General features: G+C 41.9%; 1 protein-coding gene across 2 annotated transcripts in view; it reads right to left on the bottom strand.

Annotated features, from left to right (window-relative positions):
* Nucleotides 1–12,781, bottom strand: part of SUSD5 (sushi domain containing 5) — a 53,816-nt gene that overhangs the window by 3,970 nt on the left and 37,065 nt on the right. The window lies entirely within an intron of this gene.

Below are 12,781 nucleotides of genomic sequence, written 5' to 3'. Positions count from 1 at the left end.
AGGATAAGGACTGTTCTAGTCCATCTGTTCTAGATGAAATAAAGCTGTCATTCACAGATGCTATGACTGTGTATCACAAACAAACCCAAAGACTCTAACTATAAACTGTTGCAATTGATACATGGGTTTATCAAGGACATGGGGTTTATTGTCAATGTAAAATACCAACTGTATTTCTGTATACCAGCAATATACAGCAACAAAAATTTTTTAAAAACACCATTTGCCATAGCATTAGAAAAACCAAACACCTAGGAAAAAAGCTAACAAAAGATGTGCAAGACTTGAATGTAGAGTGGTATGGAATATTGCCAAGCAAAATTAAAGACCTCACTAAATGAAGGGATATAAAATGGTTAAGCTGTCAACTCCATCCAAATTGATCTCTCCAGACTTAATACAACCATAATAAAAATCTCAGGCATTGACAAGCTGATGCTAAAACTTATGATAATGCAAAGACCCAAGATCTCTTGAAATCTACAAAATTTCAAGATTTACTCTAAAACTGGAATACTTTTTAAGACCATGGTATTGGGGTGCTTGGGTGGCTCAGTTGGTTAAGCAACTGCCTTTGGCTCAGGTCATGATCCCGGAGTCCCGGAATCCAGTCCCGCATTGGGCTCCGGGCTCCATGGGGAGTCTGCTTCTCCCTCTGACCTTCTCCCCTCTCATGCTTCCTCTTACTGGCTCTCTCTCAAATAAATAAGTAAAAAATCTTAAATAAATAAATAAATAAATAAGACCATGGTATTGGCCCAAGGATAGATAATTGGATTATGTTAACTTTAGGAACTTGTAAACTCATGAAAAGAATTAAAATGCAAGCCACAGACTTGAAGATATTTGTGACACATACGATTTTCAAGGGATTCCTATCCAGAATTCATAAAGAACTCCTCCTACAAGTCAATACTAAGTAGGCAGATAAGCCATATCTGGCAAGATACTTGAATTGGCGCATAACAAAAAAGACACCTAAGTAGTCATTAAAAATGTGTACAGATGCCCAACCTTATTAGTAATAGAGATATGCTAACTACAGGCATAAAAGTATGCCATTCCATAGCACCACAACAGCTAAAAGTAAGCAGACTTACAATATCTAGTGTTAACTGATGATATCTAGTGTTTGGGCATCAAAGGACATGCACATGAATGTTCCTAATGACCCAAACCTGGAAACAATTCAAATGTCTATAAACTGCAAAACTGATATAAATCATAGCATATTTGTAAAAGGAAAATCTGTACATCAATGAAAATGAACCGACCATTACTTCTGACAAGGACTTAGATGAATCTCACAGTCAAAATGTGGAGGAAAAGAAGCCAGGCACAAAAGAACACACTTTGTGGGACGCCTGGGTGGCTCAGTTGGTTAAGCAGCTGCCTTCGGCTCAGGTCATGATCCCAGCCTCCTGGGATCGAGTCCCACATCGGGCTCCTTGCTCCGCAGGGAGCCTGCTTCTCCCTCTGACTCTGCCTTCCACTCTGTCTGCCTGTGCTCGCTCTCACTCACTCTCTCTGACAAATAAATAAAAACTTTAAAAAAAAAAAAAAAAAAGAACACACTTTGTGTGATTCAATTTACATAAAGTACAAAATAGTGCAAAAATAGTCAAAGCTAATCTATGACATTAAAAGTCAGGTTGGTGGATGGAGAGAAGGGGTAAAGACTAAGTCTGGGGACACGCAGGGCTTTGGGGATACTGGCAACATTCTACTTGACCGGTGTAGTGTTTCTTTTCTGATAATTAATTCATCTGTTCCCTTATGATTCTGTTGGTATGTTAGGTAAAAACATATCTTTTAAAACACGATTTTCTCTTTGTAAGACTTCATGAGATTATGCTATGAAATATTTTAAATCCAGCCAAGTAAGAATGAACAAAAGGCCCCATAGATAGGGGACCAGAATGTTAGGACAGCAGGTCAGGAAGGCTCAAGGAGCTGTGTCCTCGGAAGAGAGCAGCCCACTGGGCTTTTCCTACTCTCAGTGATCTTTGAAAGTCAAGTCCTAATGGAAGTCATAGTTATTAAAACAGAAAGGCTCCCTATGACACTGCAGTATAGTAACACTGCAGTATAGTAAGAAGTATATGTTTAGTCTTTGTCCCTGTCCTGGCAGGTTCCTGGCAGCTCCTAAAACCCTTGGAATTTCCTAAGCAACAGGGGTGAGATCACATCTTTTGTTATTCATAAGGAGCTCCTTTCAACCTTACCTGACTTTATGCTAATGAAGTCACCCCTAGATGACGTCTGGATGGTGGCTGGTTGCCAGAGGAACCAACCAATCAGAGCGTGGGAAATTGAGGCCCCAGCCTCTGACCTCTGAGGAGGGGTAAGTGGGTGGAGTCCATCACCAATGGCCCTTATTGAATCAATCAGTTGTGCCTAAATAATGAAACCTCCACAAAACCCCTAAACTACTGGGTGCAAAGAGCTTCTAGGTTGGTGAATGTATCCACATCCTGGGAGGGTAGCTCAACACAATTTCATGGGGACAGAAGCTCCTGTACTTGGGATCCTTCCAGACCTTGCCCTTTATATCTCTATCTCTAGTTATTCGTCTGTATTCTTTATAATATCCTCTATAATAATTGGTAAAGGTGAGTAAAGGACTTTCCTAAGTTCCGTGAGCCTTTCTAGCAAAGCAATACACCTGAGAGGATGGGCATGAGAATCCCCAATTTATAACTTTTTGGTCAGAAATACAGGAGGCTCAGGATGGAGGATTGGTGTCTGGAGTGGGATCAGTCTTGTGGGACAGAGCCCCTAACCTGTGGGGCTCACTAACTCTGAGCAGTTAATGTTAGCATTGAATTACATTGTAGGACACCCAGCTGGTGTCCAGAGACTTGGAGAATTGGTTGTTGGTGTGAGAAGTGTTCTATGGGAAGAAATAGATCTTAGTAGTCTTCACTCTTCACTCTGGAACTTGGAAAGCACAAATGCAAAGAGCTTCAAAACCAAGGTCTAGATAAAGTGCTGAGGTGTCATGTGGTACATTCCTGGGCTCTGAAAGTGGATTAGTGGGCATATGGCTTATTTCTTACAAGACTCCGTATTTTGCTTTCTGAATGCAAGTTATAAATAAATTTTAAAAGTCCTTTCTGATCTCCTAAAATTTAAGCCCATGCACTTTGTGTCTTCAGTAAAAAATGCAAAAACAGTGGATAGCAAACAAACATCTCTGATAAATGTAAAATGCATGTCATGTTTTATGCTTAGAAAAAGATAGCCGAGGGGCTCCTGGCTGGCTCAGTTGTTAGGCCACACAACTCTTGATCTCAGGGTTGTGAGTTTGAGCCCGACTTTGGGTGTAGAGATTAAAATCAGGAAGGAAAGAAGGGAGGAAGGAAGGAATGGCCTAGTAGTTACTTCAGGGGACCCTTCTAGCCCATGATGTCCTGTTCACAGTCCCCAGACAAAAGCAGAGCCATGCTTAGGAGCATCACAGAATTCCAGCACAGGTCCCCAGGGTTTGGGTGGGTGGCCCCCTACACACTCATTGCTATGTCATCATGTCTCATTCTCCACGGCACTGCCGTTCCAAGTACTGCCGTCACCTATTCCAACATTCAGCAAACGTCCCCGAGTGCCCACTCTCCATCTGACACTGCGAGGGCTCTGGGTCACTGAGAAACAGGACAAGCAGTCCCAGCCCTTGTGGAACATACAGAATGGAATTCCATGGTCCTAAGACATACCAGCTTGAGTCACAATGTGTTTGTATGCACAAATTCTCACCCATCCTGCTGAATAAAGACTAGTTTTGGTACTTAAGTGCCGTCTTTTCTTAAAAACACAACAAAATGAAATAAAGGCCACTACAGCACAACTTTTCTCTAAAATAAGCACCAAGTCATACTGAATCCAGCTGGTCATTTAAGAAGGCCATTACTTACTCTCTGACCTTAATGTGGTTATACTGTTGGCTTGAATATGTGTGTGCTGATGGACTGCAGTAGGGTGATCACAAGAATGGCCACAATTCTCCACTCTTTCCTGCATCGAGTCCTTTTGCAATGTGACTGTGCAACTCTTCCCTTCAAGAAGCGGTGTCTCTTTTTCCTGCTCTCAAATTGGGACTGGCTTGTCACTTGCTTTGACCCACAGAATAAAGTCAAAGTCTCAAATGCTCGCTCTTTCTTTCTCTGCATCCGCCAGCTGCCATGTGAGTGAGCCTAGGACAGCCTACTGAGGGGTAAGAGGCCATGTGGAGGAGAGGCAAACTGTTCCAACTAAAGACCTCATAAACCGATCAGCTTCATCAACCTGGGGGAGGACCACATGCACGTGAGTGAGCCTGGTCAAAGGCAGAAGAATAAGAACAAGCCAGGTAAGCCCAGCCCAGACAGCTTACACAGAAAATTGTACCCAAATAAATGAGTGTTGTTTATGCCATTACATTTTGGGGGGTGGTTTATATGCAGAGAAAACTGACATGCTAGCCCTGAGCTGGCTCGAGGACAGGGACCAAGTCACTGTATCCCTACAGCTGAACTATATCCTCAGCCCAGCCCATTATAGGTGTTCTTATAGGTATTTTTGAATGAGTGAAAGATTAACTGGCACTGGGAGAAACAGGAAGGAACACCTTCTCAGCTCCCAAGACTCTCCTGATCCCTGCCTCAAAATGGCTCAGAGCTAAGTTCTAGTGCCAGGAACACAGGGCTCAGAACACAAGAGGACTTTGGGCTCATTTCCAGTCTCTGAGGAGTTAATGACATATAACATAGACTCTTAGAACACCCCTGAAAGATGCCACCCTTGAAGTGCTACTTGAATACAGACATACACATGGGAGAGCAACACATACACATACTCACCTTTCACACGCAGGTGAGCATGACTCAATGCACAGCCTGGCCCACGAGAACACCTGTTCCCCTCCCAACCCTTCCGTGCTGCCCCTGCACCCACCATTGTGAAAGGATGCCCCAGGAGAACTCCCTCCCCACTGCTAGCAGATTCATTGTTGTGAAGCAGGGAAGCGAGCTCACTCCACCACAATTTACCCTAATGCAAAGAAACTTGGCATTTCACACATCTTACAGGTCATCTTTGCCTCAAATCTGCTGTATCCATCTTGTTTTTATTTTAAAAAAACCAGACTGTCTTTTATGGCATTGCGGAAAAAAATTAATATGTTTGCAAAACAATATACATATATCAGTTGTCTCCCAAGTGGGGGATGAATACCCCTGTGTCCTCAGCTAGAACACATCCCCCTTTCACGATGGGGAAAGGCAGGAAGCAGCTCTCTCCAAGACCATTTTTCCTCAAGAAGCTTTCCCCCACTTGAAATCACAGGCTATTACCTCATGCACGATCTGCAATGGAGGGCCTCTTACCACACATTATTTTACTAGGGAGTATTTCTTGATTGCCTCATTGTAGCCCAAGACACCAAACCATTGAGAGCCCACAAAAAGTTCTGTTTCATTCCATGGAACTTTGGTCACTTGTGGTTAAATTCTGACACTGCGTTTATTTTCTTTCAGGTTGTCTGCTGGAGCTCATTGACCGGTGGGTTTAAGAGCTAAAGAAACCCATGTTTGCAGAGTTCTGCCAGCGTGAAAGCTGGCAGGGGGCCCACGTGAAGGCGGGTGGTGGGTGGACGTATTCTCTCATGGTCCTTACAGCCATTGCCTTACAATCCCAGCAGATGCGAGCCCTGAGGTGGCCTGTGGTGAACAGAAACAAGCAATAGCCAAAAAGTGTGGCTGAGGGATACTCAGAATCTTCCAGTCCTTCAAGCTAATTGTTGCCTTGACTCATCTCTGAAACCTCCACCCGGGCTTCTTCCCTTGTCTTCTGCCCAAATCCTGATTCCATTTCCTCAGCTGCAGTTCCACACACTTGTTCTTCTGACGGCCCCTCCCTCTGCTCTGCTTTCTCTTTCTTGTCTCACTGCTCACATTCCAGACCACTTGACTATATCACCAGGGGCAGAAGCAAAGATGACCTTACCATTAAGATGGATTATATGCCAGGCTTGAAAATATCCAAATGGTGCAGCTGAAACAGTATCACGTATTTTCTTTACCCTAAACCTTTCAGAATGAGAAAACTCCACATTTTTTAAAGTACGTGTGTGTGTGCACAGACACACAACTAGGCTTGTTGAATATGAATTTTTTAAAATGTGGAAACTATATTAAACATCAAGAGAAAGTTTTTACAAACAACCACCATGCATGGAGAAGGACATAATATTTTACAACGAAACTGGTTATCAGAGGAGAAACAGAAGTTTCTGGAGCAGATGAGAGAAGGGCAGTATGATGCCACTCCTAACCTACCCTTACCCTTCAAAAACTGGACCGAGCATTCAACCCAGAGAGAAGCCAAGCAGGTGAAGAAAACCAGACCAATAACCAGCAGGGCTGACTGTTCTTTTTTTTATTTTATTTTTTTTTTTTAAGATTTTATTTATTTATTTGACAGACAGAGATCACAAGTAGGCAGAGAGGCAGGCAGAGAGAAAGGAAGGGACACAGGCTCCCTGGGGAGCAGAGAGCCTGATGCGGGGCTCAATCCCAGGACCCTGGGATCATGACCTGAGCCAAAGGCAGAGGCTTTAACCCACTGAGCCACCCAGTCACCCCAGGACTTTGCCTTGTGAAGGTAAAGTAAATCTCGGCATAGGACATTTAACCTTTCTCAAGAGAGAGCAGATCCCAGATGTTTTAAAGCAAACAGATAAACAAGCAAAAGTAAAACTACCTACCCCTTCCACTGAGTTGTCCCCTTCTAGCTACCATTCCCTCTTCTGGATGAAAGGAAGATGCATGTAAAAGGCAAAGCACCTAACTTAGAAGAAAAAATGTATGGAACAGAATGAATTCCTCACAACAGCTTTATACTAATCAGAACTTAAAAAGAAAGTGAGTGCAAGAGAACAAGTTCAAAGGGGCGGTGGTAAGAGAATGTCATGCCTGGGTGGCTCAGTGGGTTAAGCCGCTGCCTTCGGCTCAGGTCATGATCTCAGGGTCCTGGGATCGAGTCCCACATCGGGCTCTCTGCTCAGCAGGGAGCCTGCTTCCCTCTCTCTCTCTCTGCCTGCCTCTCTGTCTACTGTGATCTCTGTCTGTCAAATAAATAAATAAAATCTTTAAAAAAAAATTAAAAAAAGAAAGAGAATGTCATGGAAAGGGTGATTTTAAACTTCAGGAATCAAACTGAGGACCGACATAACATCATGGTAGAACTAAAAAATAAACAGAAACTGCAAGGAGTAGAATAGAATTTTACAAAACCAAGAAAAAAACCTGAAGACTCATATTTAAGAGTCAATGCAAACTTGAGGCAGAATAAATTCATAAAAAATTACATGCAGGCACATCAAATTAAAACAGCTTAAAACCAAAGAGAAAAGAAAGTAACCAGTGAAAGCAGGCATATAACCTTCAAAAAAGGCCACAAATAGACTTAAAGCAACATTTAAAAAAAAAAAGAAAAAGAAGAAAGCCAGAAGACACTGTGATACTTTAACATGTTAGAAGAGGGGCACAGTTTGGTGTTGCAGTTGGCTGAGCAACTGACTCTTGGTTTCGGCTCAGCTTATGATCTCAGGGTCATCATCTCAGGGTCTTGAGATCGAGTCCTGCATGGGGCTCTGCGCTCAGCACAGAGTCTGCTTGGCATTCTCTCTCCCTCTTCCTCTCCCCCTCCTGCTCATGCCTGTGCTCTCTCTCTCAAACAAATAAAGCTTTAAAACAAAAAAGTGTTAAAAGAAAAGAACTGCCAACTTAGAATTCTTGCTCTGTGAAAATTTCTTTGCTGAAAGTCCCAAGATGTAGGAAAGAAAGAACAATGAAGCAGGTAAATATGGGGTGTGAGTTCAAGCCCTGTGTTAGGCTCTACACTGGGTGTGGAGCCTAATTTTTTAAAAAAGTAAAGAAGGAGATAAAAAGATCAGAAATTAATAAAATAAAAACCAAACATACAATAATCAATGTAGCCAAAATTTGTTCTTGGAAAAGAACTACTGATTGATAGATCAAAACATTAATAAGTCCCTAGCAAGATGATTTCAGAAACACTTAGAGAGAACACAAATGAAAACATCAGGAATAGAAAGAAGCATCACCACAGATCTTTCAGATGTTGTCAAAAAAGATAGTAACAAGATTATGGTAAATTTATGCCCCCCAAATTCTTTTTTTTAAAGTTTATTTATTTATTTATTTATTTTTTAGTAATCTCTACACCCAACATGGTGTTTGAACTCATGACCCCGAGATTAAGAGTCTGCATGTTCCTCTGACCGAACCAGTCAGGTGCCCCCCACCCCCACCAAATATTCTGATGAAATAGACAACATCCTAGAAGAAGCTCTTCAAAAGTGCCACAAGAAGAGATAGAAAAATCTTATATGCCATTAATTATTAATGAAATAGAATTTCACTACACACAGAAAACTAGGCACAGGTGGCTTTGCCAATGAATTCTATCAAATATATAGGACTATAATTCCAATGTTTCATAAACTCTTCCAGAGAACAGAAAAAGAAGAAATACTTTCCAACTTATTTTATACAGCTGGTGTAATCTTGGTAACAAAACCTGGCGAGTACATGCTAAGAAAGTAGTTTTGCAGACCATTCTCACTAAAATAGATGCAAAAGCCATAAATAAAATATTGACAAATTGAAACCAGTACTATATTAGTATTGATAGACTGAATAATTAAGCATTATATTAAAAAGATAATCTATTACACCAAGCTAGGTTTATCCCAGGAACTCATGATTGGTTTATTTGAAAAAAGGAGTTTCAGGGGCACCTGGGTGCTCAGTTGCTTAAGCGTCTGACTCTTGATTTTGGCTCAGGTCATGATCTTAGGGTTGTGAGACTGAGTCCCATGTTGGGCTCCCCACTGGGCACGGAGCTTGCTTAAGGTTCTCTCTCTCTCTCCCTCAGCTTCCTTTCATCCCTCTCCTGCCCCTACTTGCTGTCAACAAGGTAAAAACCCTTAGGAATTGGGAATATAAAGAATTTTCCTTAACCTGATTTTTAAAATATATAAAAACTGATTTGGAAAAGATTATGATCACAGCCTGCATCACAGATGAACCTTGAGGATATTGTGCTAAATGAAATAAGCCTGTCACAAAAAGAAAAATACTGTCCGATTCCACTTACATGAGGTATCTAGAGTAGTAAAATACCCAGAAACAGAAGGGAGAAGGGTTGTTGTCATGGGCTGAGGGCAGATGGTTGTGATTTAATGGGTACAGAGTTTCAGTTTTGTGAGAGGAAAATGCTCTGGAGATCTGTTTCACAACAACATGGATATACTTAATGCTACTGAACTATATACTTAAAAGTGGCCAAGGTGGTAAACTTTGTGTTCTGTATTTTTCATCACAATTTTTTAAAGGACTGGATTAATAATTAGACTATGTTAAAATTCTTTTCATCAAAGATACTATGGAGAAAGTGAAAATGCAACTTACCTAGCAGAAGATATGAAAATTTCTGGTATCTAGACTCCTATAAAGATCTCTGACAAATCAATATGAAATAAATGGACAATCCAGTACAAAAATGAGTGAGAGGGGCACCTGGGTGGCTCAGTCATTAAGCGTCTGCCTTCCGCTCACATCATGATCCCAGGGTCCTGGGATTGAGCCCCACATTGGGCTCCCTGCTTGTTGGAAAGCCTGCTTCTCCCTCTCCCATTCCCTCTGCTTGTGTTCCCTTTCTTGCTGTCTCTCTGTGTCAAATAAATAAATAAATCTTTAAAAAAAAGAGGAAAGAAAAATGAGTGAGAGAAATGAACAGACACTTCATAAATGAGATATTCAATAGCCAATAAACATACTGATAAGGTGCTCAATGCATTAATAATAGGGGAAATTAAAATTAAGTGTTATTATACCTATATATTGGAATGCTTAAAGTCAAGAAGACTGACAATACCAACTATTGGTGAGGATATAGGGCTCCTGGGGCCCTCATACTCTGTTGCTGGGAGCATAACTTGGTAAAACCATTTTGACAACTAGTTAGGCATTATCCACGAAAGTTGAACATATCCATACCCTTTGACTCTGCAATTTAACTCCTGTATGGTTAAGAGGAACACATGCCACACAGACACCAAAAGAGCTGCACAAGAATGTCCTTATAATAGCCCCAAACTTGAAACAACAAAAATATTCATCAACAGTAGAATGGAATATTCCACAGCAAGGAAGAAGAATGAACTTCAGTTTCACGGAACAGCATGGGTGTATCTCACACACATGATGTTGACAGAGGAAGTCATACCCAAGAGTATAGCCTTTATGATTCTACTGAAATAAAATTTAAACAGGGAAAACAGAGTTCATGGTCTTGGAAGTCTGGATATTCTTAGGAAGACAATGACTGGAAGGTGATGCTCGGAGTGTTTTATATAATTCAATAATATTACACATTGTTAAGCTGCCCCTCAATCGTAAAACAGTAAGTATCCCTTCTTCCTAGGATGGTTATACTTTGAAATATTTCAAGAAAATATTGTTTGATGTTATGCATGTGTCACTTACATCAAGCTGTAAGCCAGCTGCTGCTAAAAATTCCAATTAAGAATTCACAGTCCTCCCCCCCCAAAAAAGAATTCACAGTCCAGAGAATGGGAAGTTAGCATTCTCATCGGGAAACTCACCTCTGGCTGTGCTTGCTACGAGTACTTCTATTATCTGTACCTTGCGCAAAGCCACTGATATGCTCAATAGTGCCCCAAATATCTGAAATGACTATTGGCAAAATTAGTGGCATATTAACTACAATGATACATATGAGAAATGGGCTCTGATTCATAAAATGCAAGTTATTTATGAATGGGGATTGGCTAAGGATACTTTGGAGGCACTTCTTATCCTTACATGGACAGGATAACTCCAGTGTAGACCTTGATTGTGAGACTTAACCCTCAAATGATCTCATCTGGGACTCACATGTTATGCACGGGAATGATGGGAGTGGCACCCTTCTGTGCACTGGGTGCAGCTCTCCAGCTCAAGGCCAAGACGCCCAGCTCCTCTCAGCCCGGGAGCACTGAGAACAGGAACTCTACCCTTTGCATACCCTGCACACAGCATGGTGCTTGGCACACAGCAGACACTCCAGAAATGTTTGTTGAGCAAACAGATGAGTGAGAGAAGAGACAAATGAGTGACTGGTAGAGACCATTTTGATAAAGCTTGATTCGGTCTGGAAGTCCATCAAGCTGGACATTATTTGATTTGTGACCATAGCAAAGAAGAGTAAGGGAGCTCTGAGTTCCAGTACTGGAATGTCTGCTAAGTCCCTTTTCCTGTATAACCAAGCCAAGAACTTCATTAAATATGTCATGCAGTCAAAATCACCTAGAATGTGGGGAGTCTGTGAGCCATGTTCTCTTGCCACCCCTTGTTTTGCAGGAAACACTGGCCTCATACAGAGTTAGAGCCAAGGGTTTGGGAAAGGTCAGCACACTGTGGCTGTATGGGGGGGGGGCTCCCTTGACTGGATCCTTAGAATCAGTGTGATAGCATGAGTTCATGTGTATGTGTGCATGTGTGTATGGACACATGTGTGCATGTGCGTGTGTGTGCAAGCGGGAAAAGCCCAGCTCTGTACCTGCTGAAGTGCTAGTTCTCTCAGCCTGCCTCAGCTGTGTCTACACTCCCCGTAATCATCCAGCCCTCCTTCTTGCCCCCTCCCCTCTCCCACATGTTCCCTGAAACCTGTGATAACACAACACGGGACCTTCTGATTAGACCGAGAAATCCAGAAGATGCAAACTCCATGGGAAAAACCAGGTTATCCTCTGGGTACTTCTATTTCACTGTTATTTTATGGAAACAGAAGACCACAGATGGAGAGAACTCAGGAATAAAAGCAAGTTTGATTGTGTTCTGCCTGGGTCCATCCAGGTGTGCTAGGCTGAAGGACACAAGGTCACAGCTGAGAGCCCTGAGGCTCTCTCCCAGGATGTCATGCTCTTGCATTTCCAGAAGCCCACACATACCTTCTTTTTAATCTGGTCTTGGCTACATAGTCTTTAAAAATAGTAATTCTGAAAAATACAACCAGACAAGCCAGAAATAACTACTACTGGCTCAATGAACCTCTGAACAAATATGGCAATATTGACAAGGAAATTCTAAATTCAGTTGCAGTCTCATGCTTTTTTCTATGAAGGAAGTTAAATCCAAAAAATGAAGGCAAACAGAAATTGAAGTTAATTTAAGAAAACAAAAGGAAGGCTTTAGAGGTGAGAACATACGAAAGGAACAACTAGTTTGTGGGATCTTGCCCTGCCCTGTGGCTTTTCTCTCTTTGAGTGTCACAGGCCCCTGGAGGAAACCACAGAGATGAGACAGAGGCTAGAACGAGACATGCCTGCTTTTATACCCTGGTTCTGCTGCTTTCTGGCTGTGTGACACAGGTAAGTCACTGAACTTTTCTGTACCTCAGTTTCCCCATCCGTAAATTGGATCTTGCCAGTTCTTGCCCTCTGATTTGCACAGATTAAATGAGGTAAAATGTGTAAGATACCTGTCACTGAAATGTTCTCTATTTTGGTTGTGGTGGTAGTTTCATGGTTGTTTGAACCTGTGACAACTCAGATTTTTGTAGTTGCAAAGGCACAGTTTATTATATGCAAATTGATCTTCCCTATCAAGTTGTTGAAAAAAAGGAACAAAAATATGGGACATCTGGGTGGCTCAGTCAGTTAAGCATCCACCTTCAGCTCAGGTCATGATCCTGGGGTCCTAGGACCAAGCCCCATATT

The sequence above is a fragment of the Mustela putorius genome, unplaced genomic scaffold, assembly GCF_011764305.1.
Source record: "Mustela putorius furo isolate JIRA1106 unplaced genomic scaffold, ASM1176430v1.1 tig00003834_pilon_pilon_pilon, whole genome shotgun sequence".
Lineage (NCBI taxonomy): Eukaryota > Metazoa > Chordata > Mammalia > Carnivora > Mustelidae > Mustela > Mustela putorius.
Note: the sequence above shows the minus strand (reverse complement) of the source record. Positions and strands in the feature narration are given on the sequence as shown.